Source organism: Lagenorhynchus albirostris, chromosome 3, assembly GCF_949774975.1.
Source record: "Lagenorhynchus albirostris chromosome 3, mLagAlb1.1, whole genome shotgun sequence".
In the NCBI taxonomy this organism is placed as follows: domain Eukaryota; kingdom Metazoa; phylum Chordata; class Mammalia; order Artiodactyla; family Delphinidae; genus Lagenorhynchus; species Lagenorhynchus albirostris.
This window is the reverse complement of record NC_083097.1, coordinates 112,173,661-112,185,832: the sequence shown is the minus strand read 5'-3', so window position 1 is coordinate 112,185,832 and position 12,172 is coordinate 112,173,661. Positions and strand designations below refer to the sequence as shown.

General features: G+C 50.7%; 1 long non-coding RNA gene across 1 annotated transcript in view; it reads right to left on the bottom strand.

The window, feature by feature from the left end:
- Positions 1-967: 967 nt before the first annotated feature.
- The window catches only part of LOC132518251 (uncharacterized), a 46,188-nt gene continuing 34,983 nt past the window's right edge, over positions 968-12,172 (bottom strand). The window contains exons 2-3 of the long non-coding RNA XR_009539895.1: positions 1,371-1,511; positions 968-1,270 (exon numbers count right to left, since the gene is read on the bottom strand). This is a non-coding gene — a long non-coding RNA (uncharacterized LOC132518251). The remainder of the gene's footprint in view (positions 1,271-1,370; positions 1,512-12,172) is intronic.

The following is a 12,172-nucleotide window of genomic DNA, read 5'->3' as shown; positions in this document are numbered from 1 at the left end:
CAACGTTTGTATACAGGAAGGTACACTAGAAGGAAATTGGATGGATGCCTAGTGCCAATCTACTTCACCCACCACAGTCAACCATTATGCTAAGTATCACTTCATTTCATCATCAAGGCAACCCAACAAAATAGACACAAACGTTCTTCTCAATTTACAAATGAAGAAATTGAAGCTCAGAGAAGTTAACAGACTCACCCAAGACCATACAGCTAGGAAGGAACATGGATAAAACCCAGGATTCTCTGAATTTAAAGTTTATGTTCTTAATCATCACATGCATGTCAGGGTCAACCTGGTCTTTGAAGGATCCAAAATGCAAGGTAGGACATAATGGAGTTGCATATTCAAAGTAACAGCAAAAAGTTGCACAAAAACAAACATGATGGACCAAGTGAAGGAAGAAGAAGTCATAAGTCATTACAAACATAAATAGTCCTTAAGAACATGCAACATATCAGGCACTGTTCTAGGTAGTGGGGATACAGCGGTAACCAAAACAGACTGCTCCTGACTGAATAGATTTACAGTCTGGAGACGAGAGAGGTGTTAGTCAAATAACCACACAATGAATTCCTACGTACAACCATTTTGAGAACTAGGGAGGAGAGAGGCTCATTGTACTAGTAGAGGGTACAATATGGGGGACCCAGGCCCACGCTGAAAGTCAGAGAAGGCTGCCTTGGAGAAATGACAATTATACCAGGACACTTCTGTCCTCATAAGCAGAGCTACTGAATTTTAACTGACCTCTCACAGAGGACACCTTAAAAACCCTAATGATAAGTCATGGGGATGTAACGTACAGTGTGGTGACTATAATAATATTGGATTGGCCAAAAGATTCCTTCGGTTTTTAAAGTAAAAATAAAAGACACATTTTTCATTTTCACCAAGAAATTTATTGAACAATATATCCATCGTTTTGTTCCCCTACCTTCTGCCATTTTTCAGGCAGCTTCATAATTCCGTCTTCCCAAAACTTTTTACCTTTTTTGAGCAAAGAACTCTTCCAGGTGCCTTTTACAGTCTTCCAGGGAATTGAAATTTTTTCCATTAAGATAATTTGGTAAAGACTGAAATAAATGGAAATCCTAAGGTGCAGTGTCTGGTGAATATGGCGGGTGAATCGGAACTCCCAAGCCAAGCTGTAACAGTTTTTGCCTGGTCATCAAAGAAACATGCAGTCTTGAATTACCCGGATGGAAGATTATGTGTTTTCTGTTGATTAATTCCAGACGATTTTCTTTCAGTGCTGCTTTCAGTTGGTCTAAATGGGAGCAGTACTTATTGGAATTAATCATTTGGTTTTCCGGAAAAAGCTTATAATAGAGGACTCCCTTCCAAACCCACCATATACACAACATCACCTTCTTTGGATGAAGACTGGCCTCTGGTGTGGTTGGTGGTGGTTCATTTCACTTGCCCCACGATCTCTCCTGTTCCACATTATTGTACAGTACCCACTTTTCATTGCCCGTCACAGTTTGTTTTAAAAACAGAACATTTTCCTGAGTATAAGTAGAGAATCGCGTGTGGAAATATAGTCAAGAAGGTTCTTTTCACTTAACTTATGAGGAACCTGAATACCAGAGCAATGAACATAACCAAGCTGGTGCAAATGATTTTCAACGTTTGATTTGTATATTTTGAGTATGTCGGCTATCTCCTGCGTGGTATAACGTTGATTACTCTCAATTAATGTCTCGATTTGATCTCTGTCAACTTCAACTGGTCTACCTGACCCTGGAGTGTTATCCAGCAAGAAATTTCCAGCACGAAACTTCACAAACCACTTTTGACACATTTGATCTGTCACAGCACCTTCTCCATATACTGCACAAATCTTATTTCGTGCTTCAGTTGCGCTTTTAAATTTCTTGAAATAATAAAGCATAATATGTGGAAAATGTTGCTTTTTTTCTTCCTTCAGTATTAAAATTAAATACACAAAAATTTATCAGTTTTGCTAAGTTTTTCTTGTAAAATGCACAGTGATATGACAGCTGTCACAATACAATCTAATAAAATTATTTTGAATGAAGTTAAAGACAACTAAGTACTACTGGAGCCATCTTATGGGAAAAACCAAACGAAATTTTGGCCAACCCAATACTATATCGTATATTTGAAAGTTGCTAAAAGAGTAGATCTTAATAGTTCTCATCACAAGAAAAAAGTTTTTGTAACTATGCATGGTGATGCATGTTAAGTGGACTTATTACGGTGATCATTTCACAATATATACAAATATCAAATCATATGTTATACACCTGAAACTAATATAATGTTGTATGTCAACTATACCTAATTAAAAATTAATAGAACAAAATTAAAACCCTGAATAAAATATTTTTTAATCTTCTCAAAAAAATAGTGAAGAACCACCAGGTCAAAATCTACAAAAAGGAAAGGACATAGAAAGACAAGGTGAACATTCAAAGCTCCTTTTGCCCTGAAGTCAATTTCTGATCTAGAAGAAACAGATGCAAAGTTGAATTATAGCTGTGGTGACCTCCTAGGATGAGAGGAACAAAAGTCAAAGCCTAGTTCCCACCCATGGTAGGTTATTTAATTCCCCACTTACAGTAAGCTGAGTCTGTAAAGAGCTTCACTCAGAGGGTAAAACAGAAATAAACTAGCCCTCTTGTGGGTCTGCAGCTTATGTTTCAAATAACCTGAGAGTTCAAGGAATCTCATTTGAATTAACTGGTAGTACCCTCAAAGCCCAGCAGAAGCAAATGAAAATCCTGAAAGAATTGTCTCTAAAATATATTTTCAAAGTTAATGATCAGCACACCGTCAAAAATAATCAGGCACATAAGGAAATAAGACACCATGAACCAGACAATTAAAACAGATTCACAAACACTTCAGAGAGTAGAATCCTCTCACCATCTATAACAATTATGATCACGAGGTAAATAGTAAAGAAATAAAAAACACGATGGAAAATATCTACAAGGACAAATGCTCAAAGAACTGAAGGACAGACAGGAGTTAACTAGGTGGGAAGGGCAGGAGAGAGGGGATATGGAAGGAAAGGCATTTCCAGCCAAAGGGCCAGTGGGCTCCATGCTTTATCCAACCATAAGGCCTCTGTATATTAGATATTGTGGTAAGAGGAAGAAAATGAGCAGTAAGGGCAGAGTGTGATGTTGAAGAACCAAGATGGGTGGAGGCTGGATTCTGATAAGCATTTTGGTCTCTATCCTGAGAACAACGACTGAAATTTACCATTGAAGGAGGCTTGAGACGTTTCAAATAGAAAGTGAAATGGACAGACTTGGGATTTGGAAGATCCTTCTATTCTCCTGCTCAGCTCCGAAAGGATCCTTTCTCCCTTTGCTGTCTGAGAGCACACAACAATCCTGAGGTCCAGGCTGAGCCAGCACTACTGCCCTCGTGAGAACATGGTAACACTGAGGCCCTTTGGGGGCAATGGCCTGTCTTGAGGGGCCTATTGAGTCACCTAAGTCTGTTTGGGTTCATTTCATCTGAGGACACAACACACACACAAAGTAGGTGGGGTAGTCCCTGTTGGCAAAGTCAACTGGGGTCTCATCACCTAGGCCTCAACGTCCACATCTGTAGGAAGAGTCTCCCAGCACCATGGCCTTGGGCTGTCTGAGCTCCCAGCTGACATGAGTCATGCATCGTCAGCAGGCAAGGCAGAGAGAGAGAGAGAGAGAGAGAGAGAGAGAGAGAGAGAGAGAGAGAGAGAGAGAGTGTGTGTGTGTGTGTGTGTGTGTGTGTGTGTGTGTGTAAGAGAAGGGGATGGGGCAAGAGGAAGAAGAAGGGCCAAGATTCTCACCCTCCATGCTGAACTGAGCTCAGAAGTGCAGTGTGGCTAAGGTTTCAGGGGGGCATTTGCAACTCCCACAAAGTGAGCCACATTTTCTGGGAGGACAAACAAACCTCCCCAGCAGCTCATGAAGCTCCTCCCTCCTCACGCCAGGTGAGAGGCACCGTGGCTACATCACGCACCCAGAGCCCAGCCACTCCCCCCATACAGCATTCAGCACCCCCAGGCCACCAGGCCTTTGTTCCTGCATGCCCAGGAGCCACCAGCCTGCCCCTCCCCCCACAGCAGGCCCCCAGAGGCTCAGGGACGAGTCGTGACCTCATCAGCGACCAATACGCACTCCTGTCCCCTGCTCTGAGCCTGCCGGGGAGCCCCCAAGGTGCAGCAGGCAGACCACTGTCAGCCCGGGCAGCCCTGGTAGTGGTGGGGCCCTTGAGGGAAAAGTGAATTTCATCAATCAGCCATTGTTGGCCTGCCAAGTGCAGGCTCGTCCTCCCCCCGCTGTGTCACCGGGCACTGTTGACACAGATGTCAACTGTCAAGCGTGCCCTCCGCCCCCCTCCTGCGGCATCCTGCAGGCCCGGCACAAGGGCCTCTGTCGCAATGCTCCCCACTGGCCCCTTGCAAGAACCAAGATTGCCACACCTTCAACATTGCCAAAACTTGACTGGGTACTTCATCATGCGGATGGGCCGTGGAGGCTGCAGCGACACGGACAGGGATGGCAGATACTTGACTGTTTGCCAGGTGACAAATCCCAGCTGAGTGAAACCTGCAGACTTCACAGTATCTGCGGTGCATGCTTCCTCCTGCCCTCCCAACAGAAGAGGCCAGTGGTAGCTTTCTGGGGCCCATTTCCAGCACGGGAAGAAAAGGGCCACGTCTCCACAATCTGTGCATCCGTGGGCCCAGCCAGCAGCCTGGAACCATAGCATTGGCTGAGCTGCCCCCATCCCCTTCAGACCCACCCCAAAGCTGTTTCTGGGAAAGACTGAGACACAATGGGCACCATGGGAAGCTATGCAGTGAGCCCCCAGTGGCCTCCATCCCCATTCCTGTCCTTCGCTAGTCCCAGTGGACCTCAGATAGAGGACAACTACCCCATGACAATCCATGGATGGAAAAGACCTCACAATTGCCAGGGCATGACAAAGATTCCCGAAACTCACTTAATGCTGGGTCCCAAGAAAGCTGTTAGAAAATATGTGATCCGTGGGAAATTGCGCTCCATAGGTCACCGTGGTTCTGCTGACTTATTGTCTTGTTTGTGGTCTCAAAAAAATCCACAAACCATGGCCAAGGCCATGGGAAAGATACAAGAAGGGAAAGAGTTGAGGTCCATACCTAGTGAGCCCCTAGTCTAGAGGGGGACACACACACACACACAGAGATTGTAGCACAGGTAGGGTATGTCCCCAGTGAATGGGTCAGCGGGGGCCCTGGGGAAGGGAGAGCCCAGTGTGTCTAGGTGGACGAGGCAGGCAGACTCACCAGGGAAGTTAGGTCTGTTCCAATTTAGCCAGCTGCCATCCAGGAAGAACAACGCCTTAATAAACTGGATGGGAGGAGCACAGTGCCGCGTGAGGACATTCAGCCTGGACCCACAGACCAGTGGAGACCTCCTGGCATAAGCCACCAGCCACCGCTACTGCTTAGAGACCGAGGCCTGTGGGGAAAGGCACTTCTCCAAGAGCAGTCAGCCAAGTGCAAACCAGTGTCCAAGGCTCGGTTGGCTCCAAGGCGTGTCCCTGCCACCACCAAAGGCCGCTGCACCAGTACACCCTGGGCGCTCTCTCACGACACACTATTCTGTGCAGCCAGTGATGCCTTCCCAAGATCAGGCAAGATTTCATCCCTGGAGCCCAGTCCCACAGAGCTGTAGCGAGAGGCTGGGGAGAGGGTCAGGAGTGAGGCGCTGAGCAGTGGCCTGGCCTAGCCCAGGTCAGGAGAGGTTGACAGTATAGGTTTTGGGTCTTCTAATTTTGTTTTTGTTTTTGTTTTTTGCGGTACGCGGGCCTCTCACTGTTGTGGCCTCTCCCATTGCGGAGCACAGGCTCCGGAGGCGCAGGCTCAGGGGCCATGGCTCACGGGCCCAGCCGCTCCGCGGCATGCGGGATCCTCCCGGACCGGGGCACGAACCCGTGTCCCCTGCATCGGCAGGCGGACTCTCAACCCCTGCGCCACCAGGGAAGCGCTGGGTCTTCTAATTTTGAAACATCAGTGAAAGAAGTATTTTGAAATCTCATTCAATTCTGAAATTTCCTCGAGATAAAACCAAATCTGATCTGGATGAGTTGACACCTTGAACACGGGCACAGGATGTGCCAACCAGTCTCCCCTGCTCTCGTGACCCTGGGGGCTGGCTCCACGGGCCCTACCCTATGGCCTGTCAGAAGGACAGGCTGACACAGTGTGGGGCTCTGCCCCGGGAGGACTCTGCTGGCAGAAGGCAGCTCACGCCGGGAGCAGACAAGGCTGCTCATGTACCAGAGGCCTGTGTCTGGCACGGGCCTGGCACACGGCAGTACCCAATGAATGAATACGTGATGCTCTTGCCATCCTGACACTGTAATTCTAAAAGCCCTTCAGGTGCCTAGTGCCTCAGTTTACCTCTCAAGTGAAGTCAGCCCACGGTTTCCTCCCTCTGAAAAGCTTTACCAGTTGAACAAAAGTATTGCTGAGGAAGACCTCTGAGCTCCACGGACTACACAGCTTTGACCCATGACCAGGTCTACACATGTAGAACAAGTCTGTGAGAGGCACAGGCCCAGAGAAACTGAAGCAGCTTTCTTTTTCACTGCAAGGAGCGGGTGCTCCGGCAGCTCCCACAGCAAATTGCGGAAGCGCATGCGGAAAGCTGCAGAATTGTGGCCACTGACCCTGTGATCCAGGCGGTCCTTCAGAGGGCACATCCCCCCAGCCCACGGTACTCTGGATACCAGGCTGACACCAAGAACAGTGCCCAGAGGAGGACAGTGGTAGTAGTCTGCTCTGCAGTTGCAGTGAAGAACATTCTGGAAGGCCAGATATTTTCTAAGTCAGGATTTCTTCCCTGGGACAGAGAGACAAGAAATTCAAAGATAACGATCTACAGAGGCCAGGTAGGGTGAGACCCTCCAGGGTTGGCGTAGATTACTTGGGAGTAGCCGCGGTAGGTCCCATCGTAAGATGCCTCAATCGACAGTACTCGTCTTTATTTTCTAACCTGATGGACATTTAACCATTTTCACACTATGGCAGAACACACGGCTCTACCGGTTGTGCAGCTCAGTCATGACCCAAGTTCCACGTCCATTGAGCAGGTCCATCACGTTTGAGAAATACCTCCCAGCACTGTCCCCTCATTCAGTGAACTTCTAAGTGCTCGCTGAGCATGGAACCAGAGGAGCTCCCAGCTCAGTGCGGGCAGGCAGAGGCCTTTCCACTGGAAATGGGACACTCTCAGGCTGTGCCTCCTCCAGCCCTCTGGCGTTGCTCTCCATCATGGCCATGACCCCCGCTAAGGCCAACCTGAGGAAGATCTGTGAGACCTCAGCACAGTCAGGAGACCATGGGCTCTGACCCTGAGTCAGCCATGCAAGCAGCTTCACCTCTCTAGGCTTCAGGCATCCCATGCGTAGGATGGGGATACAAGGAGCTGCCCTGGATATCTCCAAGAGTGAATAAGAGGAGGCCCTAACAAAAGCGATCCCCTTATTATGATTGTTCAGTTCCTCCTACAAAGGAAGGAGGGGGAGCAAGGGGCAAGGGTCCCTTCCCTAGGAAGGCGTCTCAAATCTGTCATCACGTCAATCCATAGCTGCTCTACGGAGGTTTCCCAGCTGGGCCACCACCGCCTCCTCTCACCAGAGCTGTGCCACAGCCCGAGCTGACAGCAAGGCACCCCTCCCTCCCCAGCAGGAGGCAGGAGAATGACACAACTCAACACCCTGATTAGTCCTGCTCCATTTCTATGCGAGCAGAGTTGGGGCAAAGAGGCAGGTCTCCGTTGTGATTCACCTGCAACAAGGTCACTATGCACAAGACCAGGGCTGGTCTGACCTGGAGGCGACCCTGAGGGTTTGAAGGCAGGCCCTCGCTCCACCCAACGTTTGTCATAGCTCCAGTTCTCACCATTAGAGTGAATTTGTTTGGATGCTGGAGCTCAAGAATTCCCATTTAATAACTGTTCATTGTTTTAGTACATGTGCTGGTCATTGTTTTAAACACTCTACATGGATTAACCAATTTAATCCGTACAACAAACCTGTGAGTACATTCTTAGTATATGCCCATTTTACAGATGAGGAAAGGACACTTAGCGAGATTAAGAAACATGCCCAAGGTCACAATAGCTAGCAAGTGGCAGATGCAAGAATGAACCCAGGCAGCCTGATTTTAGAGCCCATTACATTCACCTTCACGCCACCTAGAGGGGACCTCGCTTGGGAAAGTGGCTTATAAGGCATTTTTCAAAGAGCCCTGGAGTTGCAAGGTGTTACCTGGGGAGCCACCAAAGCAGGTAGAAGGATAAGGTGCTTGTCCCCTCCCCCATTTTAATCAACGCAGCTTCCTTACGCAGCATCTCAATTTTAAAGAGACAGTCTACTTTCACTTGTAAAACGGGTCACACCACCAAAACCAGTTCTAAAATTTTCTTCTTTAGGGAATTCCCAGCTTACACTTTAGGGAGCTTCATTCCCACGGGGCCTTCTGATCTAGGGGAGGAGATACAAGGGAAGAGGTCAAGAAGAACTTGGAAACTTCAGAATCCGGCAGAGAACCATCTGACTTGGGGCCTTAGAAACCAAGGGTCCCTTCTTCCTCCCTAACCATCTTGGGCCCAGAAAACACATGATCACAGGTCCAGAAATGTAAATGGTACCAGCAAATGGGTCAGGGCACACAACCACACACACTCACACACATTCTCTCTCTCTCTCTCTCTCTCTCTCTCTCTCTCTCTCTCTCTGCCCCTCCCCCGGACTCTCTCTCTCCCCTGCCCCTTCTCCCTCCCCCCTCCCTCCCCCACACACTCCATTTTAGCCTGTCCTCGGCAATGGAGCCAGAGGGACAATCCCTGAGAGGTCTTTGGTGTCTGGTCAGCCACACCCTCACGTCGTCCATCCTGGAGCCTCCACCTGGGAGCCGTGAGCCCAGGCTCTGCCTCAGTGACTGTGTGGCCTGTGTCTCTCCACCTGTCCTCTGTGCTGCAGGGGCCCCGTCTGTAAAGGAAGTGTTTGCAGTGGGCTGGAGTCGTCCTGCAGGCCCCAGCCCGCTCCGCCTCAGGAAGGGGCTCAGGTATGTGTGCCCTCTCCCCACTGACCAGCAAGCTCCTGAGGAGCAGGGGCCACTCTCTGACCCCCTGGGCAGGAGCATGAGGCCTCGAGCGCAACATCCGCTGGGCCAACGTGTGCGGCGGGGCTACAGACAGCCGCCTGCAGCAGCTGACCTGGGAGCAGGGGGCCACACAGGGCTTAGCACCAGGTGAGCTGGGGCAGTGAAGCGCAGCAGGTGGACACGTCCTCAGTCTCTGCTTTCTGGCCATCCACGTGGGCAGCTGTTTCTGCCTCCCTACAGGACCCTCAACTGAAAATGAGTCTGGGTGGACACAGGACCACGGCTGTGATGGGGCCGAATCTCTCCTCCCTCCCTGGGGATAGTGGTGACCATGAAGACAAAGAAGGACTGACAGGAGTCTAGGGAGAGGGAGTCAAGGCTGCCTCTCCCTTCTCAGCCCACGGCCGGGAGCACAGAGAAGCCGGCAGCACTGCGCACAAAATCCTGGGAGACTTTCCACTGTTCCCAACTGGGCCTCATGCCCGTTCTCTCTCCTGCTCTACCTATTCCCCCAGGGAGCCTCCACAGACCACTCAGCCACGACCTCTGGAAGAAAAACCAAGTTCCTTCCTGCTTTCCCACCTCAAACCACCCACCCCAGGAAGGAGGCGTCCAAACCCAGGGAAGCAGGTAACATCTGTGGCCAAACAGTGACTGAGCAGGAAGAAGACGTGCGAGCAGCTTGCCCAGCGGCCACAACACAGTGTTCCCAAGATGCCTCCAGCGCCACGTGGCCCTTCACTTCCCGCGGGGCTGAGGGTCTCCCTCCCTGTACCCCGGGTCCCCACTGATGAGCGCGAGTGTGGTCTGAAGGGCGTTTGTGCAGTGGCAGCTGGAACGCACAGGATCCGGAGCGTGGTTTGGTTTGGAATCAAGGAGTGCTGGTTGGAAGAGCTACACCCCATGGAAGGTGAGCCCTCCTACACCAACTACTCTCCAGCCTGCCCAGCAGAGAAGTTCAGTCTCACCTGACCAAAGCTATCTCAGCAGGCAGCTCAGAGGGACTGAGGGGCGTGGTCGGACCCCCTGCCCCGAAAGTGAAGCAGCGGCAGCCAGGGAGTAGAAGGGGCCAAGAGGTCTGTGACGCCGAGCCTTGCTGTCCCCAGAGAGTCAGCTTTGCCCCCATCTCCCTCAACACCTGCAGCACCCTCAAAGCAACCCCAAGTTCCCCCTCAGATGATGCCCAGGTGAAGATGCTCAGGACACACCCCTCCTGTCCGCAGGAAGGCGGCCCCTGGCTCAGCCTGCTCTGCCTCCTAGTAACAACGGTTCAAACCGGGCCCCCAGCCCCACCCCCCACCTCCCAAATGAGTACCTTTCTCCAACCCCACACTGGCAATTACTCCCAATTACACGATGTGACAAGGCGCTGGGACCTTAGCACTTAACTCGGGTCCTGCATTATGCAATGCTTTTAATCCTCTTACTTAAGGTGGAAAACCGATATGACGCTCTGAGTTCACGTGAATGACTGGAAAAATAATTCTAAGAAATAAAAACATTGCCATCAATATCACCTTACAGGCTCCCTGAAAGGATTAAAAGGATGCATAGTTTGAATTTTCAAATGCCCTCTGCTGAACTCTCCTTGCAAAGGCTCCCTAGGGCGAGAGGGACCGTGCAGGGGTTCCCTGGACAAGAGAGTGGTTCCCCTGTGGCTTTGGTGTGAGCTCTAACAGCTAGAATCCTAGGGCCCTCCACCCTGTGCCCTCAGCCACAGCCAGGACTGTCTGAGTGCCCCCATCCCCTAGAGCACTCAGGGTGCAAAGGCTCCCGCATTCATTAAAAAGCCACCCAGAGCCAAAGCCCCATCCCTCCCTCATCCCTAAGGCAGGTTCTACCTTACCAAACTAAGATCCTCAACTGCCCTGTCTTCCGTAATGCCCAGACTTTGTGGAGACACTCACAGCACCCACGGGCCACAGAGAACCTCCACAAGAAGGATAGACGTTCCTGGGGCTGCTCGTGTACTGATAAGGTAGGGAGGCCCTCATGGCCCCCATCAGAAGGTCCTAGCACACAACGGGCTCCCTGCTTTCTCCATGATGAGCTGCCAGGCTGCCACACTGCACTGAATTTACCTATAGCCACTGGACACTCCAATTACCAGCCAGCACTAGGTGGGTAGGTGGGCAAGCAACAGGGCCTGCCCTCTGGTATCCACACCCCAGCCCAAGGCCTGGCCTTTGGGTGGGAGGGAGCAGCCTGACACCAGCAGATACAATTACAGTGGCTGGGTCCATTAAACCTTAGGAATAAAGAGCTGGCCAGGTAATTACCCCTAATCCCCTTCCAGCCTTTGTCTGCTAGCAGCACAGACGTAAGCCTAATGGTGTGAGATAAGTGGCCAGACTCCCCAGCCCTCCCCAGAGCTGCCTCAGGCGGGTCTAGGGTGCAGGCACTCAGTCAGCTCAAGCCCACCAGGATGCCATTCCTAAGAGTCTCCTTTGACAGGACCCTCCACGAAGAGGTAGTCCCCAAGGCCCCACAGGACGATGAGGTCCCTGGGGCTACAAGATGGCAGCAGCGTGGCAGTAGGGGAGGAGGTGGGGGATTCCAGGTCCTGGAGGGACCTGTTGTTTGGCCAGGAGGTTTGAGCGAGGAGATTCCTGCCACATGGACCCCACAGCCATTTCCATAACCATATTCTGCTCATGTTCAGACGTAATTCCTGCACTCCAGGAGCCATGCACAGGATGGAGATTGTGGTGTAAAGCAACTCACCAATAGAATGGTTGGCCCTCAACACTGATGCATGAATGACCTGTCTGCTACAAAGGACTAAGAGGCTTCCACAGGTGTCGGCCAGACCCTCTGCTCTTTATAACAACCCTAAGAAGTAGAGCGGGCGCCTAGGACTCTGGATATATATAGCACGCCCTTAATCCTCTGGCTCCCATGGCCCCATTCAGCATTTGCGTCCTGAGCGGCAGAGGTCACAAACTCAGGAGCCCCCAGACCGCACCTAAACAGGAGAAGACAGATCCTACCTGCGCTCTCTCTAATTTTTCTGAAAAGACGGTCCTCCCAGCGCTCTCTCTTTCTCTC